The sequence below is a fragment of the Rhinopithecus bieti genome, unplaced genomic scaffold, assembly GCF_001698545.2.
Source record: "Rhinopithecus bieti isolate Rb0 unplaced genomic scaffold, ASM169854v2 scaffold_81282, whole genome shotgun sequence".
NCBI classification, from domain to species: domain Eukaryota; kingdom Metazoa; phylum Chordata; class Mammalia; order Primates; family Cercopithecidae; genus Rhinopithecus; species Rhinopithecus bieti.
The window spans coordinates 313,782-327,526 of record NW_016830182.1 but is presented as its reverse complement, the minus strand read 5'-3'; the positions used below and the strand labels follow the sequence as shown (position 1 = coordinate 327,526).

Sequence of the window (13,745 nt, the reverse complement as noted above, 5' to 3'; positions counted from 1 at the left end):
AGAAGACTGAGACCCACAGAGACAAACCAAAGTCTTCCTTTGCCGTTGAGCAATGCTCCGAAATGGGCTTCTCCCCATGAACCTGAACAATAGGTTTTTCTCACCTCCATTTGACAAATGAGGGGACTGAGTCCCAGAGGGGTCACAGGGCTTGTGGAAGTCACACAGGACCTGTCAGAACCGGCACTGTCAGAACCCAGGCTGGCCTGACTCCATGTCTAACACCCTTAAGTGAATTTTTCAGTCTTTGGTTCTGATTATTCTGAGACAGAAAGAATAATTGGCAGTTGATGCTAAAAATATGTGTAGCTGTTTTGATTGACAGTATAAACTCAGTGATGTACAAACAGGGAATGATTCTATTTTTCTCAATAACTGATATCAGCTTTGCTTGGCAAGCTCCCACCCCACATTGGGAGTTGATGGGGAGAAGGGAGGGATGGAGAAAACACGTTCCAAATAATGGTATCTTCATTCCTTCTGACAGATTTTTTGGTCACATTTTATATTTGTAGCTGTCACTTTCTAATTATTAAAAATTGTCATTGTCTGGTTGAAAGTCACCTCCTGCATGGTGTCCTCAAGCCCTAGTGGCAGGGATGGGGTGCTGCCACCTGTCTCCCAGTATCACTGGTTCCTTCTGGATGGCAAGCTTCTAGCCCTGGGAGGTCAGCTTAGAGCTCCTTATCTGGCATTGCAGAAGACCTTCCAGGGATGATCTGACACTTTCTCCACAATCTGCTGACATCAGAAGCCCCCCACCATGGCTTCTCCCTTCCCTTGCTCCTGAAAAGTTTGGGAAGAGAGGCATGGCTGTTCCCCCTCACCAAGTGAATTCTGCTCTTCTCTTTGTACAGAGAAGCAGGCAGGGGGCACCCTGCTTTTGCTAAAACACCTCTCTCTAAGCAAGCCCTGCATTAGATGTAGTGGTAGAGATCACTCACTCTCTGCCAAAATCCAATCCAATCCCTAACAAAGTGTGACCAAGCCCAAAATCACCGTCCAGACCAGCAGTAACACAGGAGTCCACAAACTGTGACCCACCAGCCAGTTCCAAACCACTAGTTAGTTTTGAATGGCCATGAGCTAGGAAGGGCTTTTACATTTTTTAATGCTTGGAAAAAAAGAATAATATTGATGACACATGAAAGTGACATTAAATTCAAATGTAGGTGTCCATGAATAAAGTCTTTATTGGAACACAGCCATGCCCATTCATTTGCATATTTTCTATGGTCTTTGTCAAGCTACAAGGGCAGAGTTGAGTACTTGCAATGGAGAGTGTATGGCCCTGCAAAGCTGAAACTATTTCCAATACAGCCCTTTACAGAAAGCATTTGCCAACCCTGGTAAAGACTACACTTCCCAGGCTCCCTTGCAACTAGGTGAGACCAAGTGCTAAGTTCTCACCAGCGGAAGGGGAGTGGAGATGACTTGGGACATCAGGTGCCCCTCCATGCTCTCTTCCAGCTGTGGCAGAACCAGGCATGGCACCTCCCTGCTCCAACACTGAGATTACACCAAGGGTCTCAGGGACCGTGGGGCAGTGGCTTGGAGGACCCCAATCCCTGGATAGCTGTGAGGCTCAGTGCTGCCCAGCCAACCCAGGCCATTCATTTTAGAACTGTGCAGTGAGAAAGAAAGAAACTTCAATCCTCCATAAGCCACTTACCTTATCCTTACCCTGACTAATACAGATGTTTATATCCAGCTGGGCACTGTGTCCAGAGTACTTTACCCATCTATCCCAGTTATATTTAAGAATATTGTGGGCCGGGTCTGCTGGCTCACATCTGTAATCCCAGCACTTTGGGAAGCTAAGACAGACAGATTGCTTGAGGTCAGTAGTCAGAGACCAGCCTGGCCAATATGGCAAAACCCCGTCTCTACTAAAAACACAAAATTCAGCCAGGCATGGTCACACACACCCATAGTCCAAGCTACTCAGAAGGCTGAGGCACAAGAATCGCTTGCAACCAGGAGGCAGAGGTTGCAGTGAGCTGAGATCATGCCACTGCACTCCAGCCTGGATGACAGAGAGAGACTGTCTCAAAAAAAAAAAAAATTAAAACAAATTTTTAAAAAAGGATATTGTTCTTTTGCAGAAGCCTTGCTTGATAGATGGGGTTGAGCCCCACCTCACTTTGGTGCTATGCTATAGAGCTGAAAAGATAATTGTTCACATTAGCGTTCTTCTGTTTCTAAGGAAGAGAGAGGCTGCTAGTTCAATCAGAGAAACTCGAAAACAGAAATTACAGACAGTCCCCAACTTATGATGGTTCCCCTTGGGATTTTTTGACTTTACAATGGTGCAAAAGCAACACACATTCAGTCTTCTCCTGAACTTACAATGGGTCTACATCCCAACAAACCCATCAAAAGTCGAACATATCTTAAATAAAAAGTGCATTTTTTTTTTTTTGAGATAGGGTTTCACTTTGTCACTAAGGCTGAAGTGCAGAGGCATGTCTCGGCTCACTGCAACTTCCACCTCCTGGGTTCAAGCGATCCTCCCGCCTCAGCCTCCTGAGTAGCTGGAACTATAGGCATACACCATCACATCCAGCTAATGTTTGTATTTTTTGTAGAGACGGGGCTTCGCCATGTGGACTCAAGTGATCTGCCTGACTCGGCCTCCCAAAGTGCTGGGATTACAGGCATGAGCCACTGTGCACAGCCCAAAAGTGCATCTTTGACTTACAGTGTTTTCAGCTTACCATGGGTTTATTAGGACATGGCCCCATCGCAATTCAAGGGGCATCTGTAGTTCGACATAAAGCACATCCTTACCAGAATACCTAAACAGGAGGCCAGGAGCAGCCTGACTCCATGGGAGCCAGCACCCTGAGACTATTGGGGAAAGCTGCCCTTCCAGGACTGAGGTCTCTCTCCAGGCATTCATTTACCTTTCTGTCTCCTTTCTCAGCCAGCCAGCTTCCTCCAATCACTCATAGCTGGTTATCATGATGAGTCTCCAGCCCTAAGTCAAGCTCATCAACTCTCCCCACCTCCAGGCTCAGCTTCTTCCATACCTTTCCCCAGATGGAACTCAGATTGGCCCAGCCCGCACTTTTGAGCCGGATCACTCAAATTATATAGTGTGGACAGTCTCTGCTTCAAGTGTCCACCCTGGATAAATCAGCAGGTGTCCAGAGAACACAGACCTGTGGCACCAACACAGTTGCCACCCACACAGCACACACTGGGGAACAGGGGTTTCCCTTAGCCAGGAAATCGACCTCTCTAAGAGGTCAGAGAGTTCCGTGGCTAAGGGCTTGGACAGTGAGCTAGAATGCCGGGTTCATATCTACCTCTGACATGCTGCATAGCCATGGGCAACTTGCTGTATCTGCTGCTGCTTTTTTGAAATAGGACTCATAACAAAAACACCCGTATCGCAGGATTGTCAGGAGAATGAAATGAATGAATACATGTGAAGCCCTTTTAGAACAGCACTTCCTGACACGTAGTAAGCTTTCAGGGAAAGTTAGTGATGCGAATTACTGTCACTATCTGTAAAACAAGAAGGAAATAATACATCAAGGCTCTATTCCTTTCCTGTAAAATCTCTCAGTGTGCGCTCAGTGAATGGTCCAGGTCAGCCTGAGGAGAGCACAATGGTTTGCTCATAGACCACCTCCTTAGGTAGCACAGGGGCATAGGCACTGCCACCTGCTGAGGACCCACTCTCTCCATGCCATCCCCATGCTTGGTCCCCTTTACTACTGTGCATTCAGCCTCACCTTGAGCCGGTGAGGATAAAGCTGAGAGAGTCAATGAGCTGCCCAAATTCACAGACTTAGGATTAATTCCACTCACTGTTTCCATCAGAATGGATGACCCAAGGGGTCCACTGCAGAGTGCTTGCTTGCGGAGTCCAGTCCATTTGGAGATGCTAAAGACAGAGAAAGGGGTTCCAGGAGCAAGGTATAGCAGGACTCCAGTGGGAGTGGGAAGGGTGGAATGATGTGGATGCGATGGTTGGAGGCCCAGAAACGGCAAAAGAAGGGCAACACCCTCTTGGGAAAAGAGGGTAAGATTGGGGCAGGCAGAGGACGTGGCCATGAGCTTGGTCTCTCCTCCCACACTGGGTTCTTCAAATGTATCCGGCAGAGTCCCCATTTAGCAAACAGAGCCCTGGCCAGCAGCAAGGCCAGCAGCCCTGGGTGCCCATCCCAGCTCTGCTTCCCTGTCCCTGTGTGACCTTGAGAATAAGGCCCTGCCCCTGTCCCAGTCCCAGCCACAGTAGCCACATATAGTAGACCAGATGACCCAAAGGGCCTCTTAACTCTGGGTCCCACTGTGGTGATGTCCTAGTTTCTGTTGTGTTCTTAGGGCAGATCCAGAGCACAGGCTACCCCGTGACTCCCATCCAAATCTGGGCCCATGGCATTTCACTCCCCAATTTATTGTATGCTTAAGAGTCATGGAAAAAAATAAATAAAACTATTATCCTCAAAACCCCAGTAGGTCTCTTAATGACTACTCCACTAATTAGTAGCAGCTGTTAATGAAGTGTGCAGGTACAAGCCTAACCTCGTCAATTAATCCATACATGCTCCTGGGCTGCAGTAATATTTAAAGGGGAAATCGATACTTGACAGCTGGGCCTGGGGAGGTCTCTGTCCGGGTGGGCAGGGAAGGTGTAGCATTTCAAGGAATTTGTAACTAAAATAGCTTATGCCTGGAGCATAGTGCAGGGGCCAGAAATGAATACAGCCCATAAGGGGCACAGGAATGCAGGCATGCCTGTGGGGAGCTGCGGGAAGCAGGGTTTAGGTGAGCAGGGTGAACAGGCATCTGCTCCCCCCATGGGTGGGCAGACAGGCCAATAGGGGCACACCTTTCAATTATTTTCCAGTTCATCATTGATATGCTTTGGCTGTGTTCCCACCCAAATCTCATCTTGAATTGTATCTCCCATAATTCCCACATGTTGTGGGCGGGATCCGGTGGGAGATAATTGAATCATGAGGGCCGTTTCACCCATACTGTTCTCGTGGTAGTGAATAAGTCTTATGAGATCTGAGGGTTTTATAAGGGGAAACATACCCAGTCTTGGGTATGTCTTTATCAGCAGTGTGAAAACAGACTAATACAATCATATAACAAAATTCACTTATTCCTGGGGGTAAGGGGGTTGGAGGGGGGTTGCTATACCTTCTCTGGGCAGATGTCATGATCAAAGCCACCAAATGAGGCATTAGGTCACCTAAGGTTGCCAAGCAAGTAAAAGTAACAGTCACTTTTCTGGCCTACACTGGGCTAAACACCTTACATGCATCATCTCATTTAATCCTTATGCTAGTCCAATGAGATGAGAACTATGATTCCCCACTTTTAGAGCTGAAAATGCTGCAGCTTTGAGAAAGCTGGTTATTGGCCAAGGTGGTATTCAAACCCTCATAATCTAAGCTTATATGCTTAACATACACAGACTCCTAAGTAGTGATAAGCCTTGAGCCCTACAGAACAAAATCCAAACCTCTTGACATGGCTTACAGCATCTTGAAATCTGGCCCCTGACATTAGATTCCAGTTGCTGCTATAACGAAGTACCACAAACTTAGCGGCTGAACACAACACAAACCTAGTATCTTACAGTTCTGGAGATCGGAAGTCTGAATGAGTTTCATTGAACTAAAAATGAGGTGTTGGCGGGGCTGTGCTCCTTCTGGAGGCTCTAGGGGAGAATCTGTTCTGTTGCCTTTTTCAGCATCTTGAGGCCGCCCAAATTCCTTGGCTCATGGCCCTTCCTCCGTCTTCAAGCCAGCAATCACATCCCTCCAACCTGTGCTTGCATTGTCCCATCTCTCTCTGACTCTCTTCTGCCTTCTTCTTGAGAGAGCTGAGAAGCCCAGCGGGGGCTTTGGAAGCAACTTAGAAATGAGCAATAACAAGAAGCAACCTTTCTGAACCTTCCCCACTCCACTCACACAGACACATGTGGTCAAGGTCAACAGCCCCTCCTCTGAGCTGCAATAACCTCATGTCAAAGAAATGGCTGAGGTCTGTGAGCCTCTGTCTGATCCATGGTGCGCCCTCAGCACTGAGCCCAGAGCCGTGCACGGAACAGTTGCTCAAAGAAAGATTCCCTGGGCCAGGGCTCCTTCCTCCACACCAGAGGTGAGGGCACTGCCCCAGCCCAGGGCTCCCAGAAGAGGTCATGGTGGCAGTTAGGCAGATAAATAAAATGCATTGGCTCAACAGCTGACCTTGGCTGCTGAAAACCAGGGCTGTTGTGTTGATGTGCACTTCACTGCCAATCATGTGCTTGGCCACACCAGTCTTACCTACTTGGAGAAAACAGTGAGGGGCAGACAGATCACCCCCTATCAAGGAACAGACCCTGGGCCAGGGGTGTAGGGTGCTTGCTCTGAAGGGTCTGGCAGGAATCTGTCCACGATGCAGCTTGAAGGAAACACTGAGCTTTTTCTTAGCTTAAGCAGTTGAGGCTGGCTTGTTACCATGCAAGAGACACAGGGCGACACCATAATTAGAATCCTGGATTAATAACCTTCCCTGATTGGACGTTTCCACAGCTCCTCTCCCCCAGCTGTTTATCTTGAGATCGCTGCTGAAGGGGAAGGGAGGAGACTGGGAAACTATACCAGGGAGGAAGGGAATGGAAGCAGAAAGGAAAAGGGGTAGAGAAAAGAGCCCAGAAGTAGGCTTTACTAAGCAAACCTGGGCCAGGCCCAGAACAGGACGCCTAATACCATGCAGTGATCTCACCTCTCCCACCCACTCAGAGCTGCAATTCATCACCACCCCACCCTGGGACTAGGTCTCCTCCAGGGGCCCCATCCTGGTTAGTGTCCCCACTCGTCCCTCCCTGCCAGCAGGCTAGATACCCTGGAGTGGCCCTGGACTCTTTTCTCCCTAGAGGCCCTCTCGTCACACACCAGTCATTCGGTCAACAGGCCATAGCCATTCCAGCCATCCTCCGTCCATATCCTTAGCGCCATAGGCTTGATGGGGCTCCTGCTACCCCCTCTTCTGGCTTCTTCCAACAGCCTGCTAGTGAGTGGCCCTGCCTCTGGCCTCACCTCCTAATCTATTCTCTTTTTTTTTTTTTTGAGACTATTTTTACTCCCGTTGCCCCAGGGCTAGAAGTGCAATGGCGGGATCTCAGCTCACTGAACCTCTGGCCTCCTGGGTTAACGCAATTCTCCTGCCTCAGCTTCCCAAGTAGCGGATTACGGGTTCCCCACCACATGCCCGGACTAATTTTTATATTTAAGTACAGACGGGGGTTTTCACCATGTTGGCCAGCTGGTCTTGAACTCCTGACTCAGAGTGAACCTGCCCACCTCTGCCTCCCAAAGTGCTGGGATTGCAGGTATGAGCCACTGTGCCCAGCCTCCAGCTGCCAGGATTGTTTTTCTAAAATAGAAATGATCACACTAGCCCTTACCTAAACCCTTCATGGGCCTCCTGCCACATCCAGGGAAATTCAAGGCCTTCACAGCCTGGACCTCACCTCCCTCACCAGCTCCTTCTCCTCTCACCTCCTGCCTCCTCCTACCCACCTCCCTCATGTCACTGTCCAGAAACTTCATCAGTTCACTCATGGACACACACACACACATGCTAGTGTGCACACAAGTCCACATGCACACGTGCTCTCACACACACAATGCACAGGCACGCATGCACACACATATGCGCACACACACTGCCTTTTCACGTTTCCACTTGCTGTTTTCTCTGCCTGGAATTCTCCCCTCACCTTGTACAGAAGCTTACAGTCTGAAGAAGCTTTAGAAATTTGATCTAAATCTGGAATCTCTGCAATTGCATTCAGGAGTCAGCCTCTGTGACCTCCCCACCCTGACCCCACACCCTCCTGCTGCCCCATTCTGCTCCTCTACCTGTCTGCACCTGGTTTGTGCCTTACTTCTGTAACTAGCTGTGAACTCCTGGCAGAAAAGACCTCCAAGACCACCTCAGGGCATAGCATGGGGCTGGACACCAAGCAGAGGCTCCCACAGCCTCAGGGAGTGAGGGGGAAGGCTATCTACAGAGAGGCCCCACACACTTGGTGGGGGAGGAAATTGGATGTCTATTCATAAGCATTGATGTTCTGCTGCGTTTTCCATCAGGATCCTCCCTCCTTTTAATATCCCTGGTCGGTCCCACAGTGACCTGAGTAACAGAAGACAGCAATCAGTTCTGGTGTTTACTGAAGTTCAGGAAATGTTACTGACATATGATATGGTTTGGATGTTCATCCCCTCCAAATCCCATGTTGAAATGTGATTCTCTTTGTAGGAGATGGGACTAGTGGGAAGTGTTTGTACCACAGGGCTGATTCCCTCATGAATGGTTTGGTGCTGTCCTCGAGGTAATGAGTGTTCTAAATCCGTTAGTTCAAGAAAGAGCTGGTGTGTTTAAAGGAGCCTGGCACCTCCTCCTCTCCCTTGCTTCCTCTTGCCGTGTGATACACTGGGTCCCTTCCACTTTCCACCATGACTGGAAGCTTCCTAAGGCCTCACCAGGAGCAGATGCCAGTGCCATGTGGTAAAGACTGAAGAACTGTGAGCCAAAATAAACCTCTTTTCTTTATAAATTACCCAGCCTCAGATAGCAATGCAAACGGACTAACACATCTTAACACCTACCAACACCATGGGAAAAGAGTATCCTCCTTCTCGATCTTATTTCAAAAGACATCATTTGAACCAAGGCTCTCTGAAAAACCCACTCTCCCTTTGTGAGAGGTCCAGTTCAGCCCTGCCATCACCATGACAGTTAACACCCCACAACAAGGCATGATTATCAGGAGGCACAGAAGGGGGCAGCCTGCCAGGGTGGCCCTTAGCATAACTTCAGGGTCATTTTTATCATCTTCTTGGGAGCTCTGGGCATCCTACAATATTTACCACCCACCCTTGGGCATTGCAAGGTCTTGAATGAATGTGAATTTGGGCTTGGATGAATTACTTGACATCTTGCCATGTGATTCTTCCCCATGACAGGTGATCAAGGAGCCATCCATCCGACTGCCATTCACTCACTGATTCTTCAGATATGCAGCAAAAGCCTACTGGTTGCTGCAGTCCTCTAAGGGCTTTGGGTAGAGTAGCAAACCTAGCAGTGAGGTCCCCACCCTCACAGAGCTGAGATTCTAATGTGGGGAACAGAAAGCAGTAAATACATGGTGCAGAGATGAAGAGAAGCACTACGGAGAACAATAGACAGAGAGAGGGGGGTGGGAAGGCTGGTGCATGGGTGGTTTACAATGTCACAAGAGGACAACTATTCCAACCCCAAGGGAGTGCAGCTCCCCCACTGCGTAAGAGCTAACAAAAAGTAAAATAACAGAGAACTGAATAACAGTGTCTAGTCCTGGAGAAGAATGGGGAAGAAAAGGTTACCCCAACATACTGCACCATAAGTAGAGAGCTGAGGCTAGCACCCCCAGATGCTATCCGTGCTCCCCAGTGCTCAAAACATTGAGACCCAAACACCCCTCCCTCAATGTGCCTACACAGAAATACCATCTTGTATGGAGTGTTCACCTGCACACACCCCACCACACAGGTTTGCTTTCTTTTCTGAGCTTCTGTGCACCCATGCATTAACCCAAACTGTTCTCTGCCCTGAAATGATCTTCCTTCCTTCTCCTTCAAGTGCCAAGCCACTCCAGACTCAACTCAGCACCATCCATGAAACCCTTTCTGCTCAGGCCTCTTACTCCTCTGAGTCCCCAGGCCGTGGGGCCCTAGTTACTTCCTGCTCTGCAGCAGTGGCATTTCTGGACACACACTAGCTGCCCTGCCATGGGTCTGTTCATGCTTAAAGACAGTCGCATTTTCTGAATGGCCTCAGTGTCCTCTGTGATGTCTCAAATGTTGCTGTGTACACAGAGAGAGGAAAGAGGCAGGTATGGGGGGAGTCCCACTCTGTGTCAGGAACACTGCCTCGCTCATCCTCGCAGGATGAGGCATGTAGGGTGCATGGCCACATCGCTGGGGTGAGGAGCCATCTGTGCAGGCCCACACCAGTTAGTGATTAAGCTGGGTGCATGTGGAGCTCCCCTGACTATAGACTTCTTTCCACTCTCTCATGCCACTTGGTCATCGGAGGTGCTCAATAGATATTTGATGAGCAAGAGTGACTCAACAAGGAAACAGACACACTGTCTCATCCCCAGGCCCAGATGCCTTCCATGGGCCTCCAACTAGGCACATGGCCAGGCTAGGCTTTGAGCTCAGCCCACTGCCTTGCCTCCAGGGAGGAGAGCTCTTCTGGTGCCTTCTGTAGTGACGTATTTTGAGGGAAGGACTTTATCCAACCACTGATTTGGCTTCTTAACTCTCTCTTCTAGAGAGCTTTCTAGACCCTTCCTCCAACACAGAAAATGGGAACCCAGTTTACAGATTCTAAGACTGTACTCAGTGATAGCCTAGAATCAGCAAGTGTCAGGTCTAATGGACCAGCCCTCTGCTCTCTTTGCGAGGAAGGGATTTGACCCCAACAGCACAGTTAGCAAATGGCAGGCTGGGCCCAGGTCCCCCCAGCTCCAAGCCTACTGTTCTTCCAACCATGCCTGTGCAGAGCTTCTACTCCCCTCATTTTAAATGCGCTGGGCATGTACTTAACTAACTGTGGTGGGCTACACTAGAACTTCTTAACCCCATCCTATGGCTGAGATAAAACGTGGCCATTGTCTGCAGATTCCAGAGACCATGTGGACCATGGGACTGTTCATTTGCCAGCTAATGTGAGGAAGCTTTCATCACGCAGCACAGGACACAGACTGTGGATGCTCCCTGAGCATAATCAGACCAGGGCTGTCATTTTACAAGAAATGGGGTCACAATTATGTTAATAGGAGGCACATGGATTTCTCACCTATCTGAAGGGGAGCTTGAGAAGGAATTAATTCTCACAGCGGTGAGGTGGATTTGATTACTGATGGTTCAGGAGAAATCAGCCCTAGCCTGCAGTGGGAGCCTCTGTACTCCCTGCTCCCCAGCACTCTCCAGCCTCACCCCTCCTCAGAGTGGACTCAAGCCTCCCTCTGCCAGCAGAAAATGGGCAGAGGAAAGCCACTGACAGTCAGCAGATGACAACAGAATTTGCAAGATGCAGGAGTAGGAGGAGAGAAAACTCATTACTCTGCAGGGAGGAGTAACTCAGGAAACCCTCCAAAGATGCAGGGAGCCTCCATGTGGCCACAGGACCCAGGCACTGCCCTGTCACCCCTCTGCAGGTCAAGGGGGCAAGATGCCCAAGCAAGGCACAAGGCCTGATTCTGCTTTCCCGTCCCCTCCTTCCTCCAGACCCTTCAATATATAATTGATTAAAAGGTCATCACAGTTGCAAGTTGTGCTTGATTCAGGAAGGAAGACAGAAGTTGGCTTTGAGAAATGGGGACTTTTCACCTTCATAGCTCCCTAGTGGGCACTACAGCCTCCTGCCTAGGAATTACTGAGTAGTGGCAAGTAGCTTCCTGAAGACAGCTGCAAGGAATATCCCACCCACCCACAGCCCAAACAATCCCCAACAAGGGGTTCTTAGGGACAGACCACATGAAACAGGACAGAAACCAGCCAGCCACAAGGATTAGAGCACTAGTTTGTTGCAGGATTCAGAGACCTAGGTGAAATCTCTGTCCTATGCAGAGCCCAAGACAATGTTAGAGGAAAGAAACCTTGTGAAGCCTACCTACACCATGGCCACCCCCCGAGGCAGGGTGTGTGCTCTGCGCCAACCCTGCTAGGCTGTGAGGGCAGCTGAGGATGGGGCAGGGAAGGAGATCCATCTCCCACGCTAATCGTCAAATCATAGACCTATTTCAAGAGGCCTGATCTCCAGTGCCCACTGCCAAGCTCACATAGGCCCACCACTCTAAAGAGCTCATTAAAACAATAACCCCTAGACAAAGAGTCCTGCTTGAAGATTGCCCATCTCAATTTCATTCAAGCCAGGAACCCCAGACTCAAGATTTCCCTCTTGCTCCCCACCACACCCCCTTTCATCTTGCCGGCTCACTTACTGACTCAGATTATTTGCTATTGGGAACCTACCATCTGCTAGGCACTGTTCTAAGTGCTGGGAATACAACTGTGAGCCACGGCCCCTGCCTTCCTGAAGTTTACAGTCCCACAAGGGGTCCAAGTATGCAACCAGCATGGCCATGCAGCTGGAAAGTGCTCTGATGGGGGAAAGGCAGAGCAAGCATTGCAAAGCATGGGAGAGAGTTGGAGGGCTGGAGAGAAAGGAGAGTGCTCCAGGTAGTGAGGATGCCTCTGCCAAATCCTGCGGGTCAGAAAAGCTGAAAGGTCAGCACACCCAGTGGCCAGCATTTGAGGTGGAGAGTTGCAGGGAGATAGGTAGCGGTCAGATCGTAGCCAGCCTCCTAAACCACTTTAAGGAGTTTGGAATTCTTCCAAGAACAATATAGTCTTCAAAGGCACTAACATAATCAGATGCATAATGGAGAAGGATTTTTCTGGCAACACAGAAGAGGGGAGATCAGAGAGAGGTGCACAGAGGAGACCAGTTCCAAAGCTGTTGTCACAAGTGAAGGGAGAGGTGAGGAGAGGATGGTGAAAATGGAAAGAGGGCCTTAAGAAAAAGTTAGAGCTTGTAACATGCTATAATGAGTAGCCACAGGAAGGGAGTGGAACCAAAGATATTTCCAGTAACTATTGAGCACTTACACTGTGCCAGCCACTGCCACAAGCTCTTAGTGGCATCATCTCATTTAATCACACAACAGCTTTGTGAAGCAGATATGGCTAATATCCCCACCTTACACATGTGGAAACTGAGGCTCAGAGAGGTTTTCTTCTCTGACTTACTTTAGGACAAAGAGCTAGCAACTGGCAGGACTGAGATGATTCAAGGTTTCATGAGAACCAGATGGGCGTGTGTATCATTGCCCTGAAAGGAAGAAAGGACCCAGTGGGCTTGTCTGAGGACTGGAGGACATTAAGGCAGCAATGAGCAGGTGAATATGTGAGTTTCACTGAAGCTCAAGGGTGAAAGAGGTAGCTTTGGGAGACTCTTTGTCTAGAGAAAGGAAGCTGCCATGGAGGAGGAGGTGCTCCGTATTACACATATAGAGTAAGAAAAGCAGAGACCAAGGTCAGAGCTCTGGGAAACACCAGCATGTTGGAGGTGGGCAAAGCAGGTCGGGGAGGGAGAGGGCCGGCTGCACGCCTGCAGTTCATTCTCTACCTGTAGGAGGGACACCCAGGGCAAGACAGAAAGATGACCCCATCAAATCCCTTCATAATCTTCCAGGGACAGAGCCTCTGGCAAACACTCTAATGATGTTGGCCAGCAGAAGCGCTCTTATCTATGGAATGCTTTTAGCGAGACGTGCCCTATCTGCCTAAAACCGCTCATGGTAAACAAACCTGGAACCTATGGATTTATGGCAGATGGCTCCCTGGAAAATGTTGTGCAAGCTATGAAACCAGCAGAGAAAAAAGTGAAGATGTTTCGGGACCCAAATAGCTCCCCTTTCAAGAAGGATGGCTTGCATGTAGCGCGTAGAGACCCCTAGTGATAAATCTGAGCCAGGGCACAGCGTAATGTGGCAAAAAAAAAGTCCTGGGAGCTGTATTGTGGTTCAGACTTCACACTGTACCTGGGCCTCACAATTATTTGTATCCTTGCAGTTATTAGTAAGGCTTAGTACTGGGTGAGATCTCTGATTCTTATGAATCCAACTTGACAAGCTGACCCTTTTTATTTTAGCTCAATGACAGAAACTTAGTAAACTG

General features: G+C 49.1%; 1 long non-coding RNA gene across 2 annotated transcripts in view; it reads right to left on the bottom strand.

The window, feature by feature from the left end:
* The window catches only part of LOC108524225 (uncharacterized), a 136,668-nt gene extending 130,216 nt beyond the window's left edge, over window positions 1-6,452 (bottom strand). Inside the window, exon 1 of one of the 2 annotated variants that reach the window (XR_001884006.1) lies at window positions 6,294-6,452. This is a non-coding gene — a long non-coding RNA (uncharacterized LOC108524225). The remainder of the gene's footprint in view (window positions 1-6,293) is intronic. The other variant, XR_001884007.1, reaches the window with a different exon arrangement.
* Window positions 6,453-13,745: the final 7,293 nt, after the last annotated feature.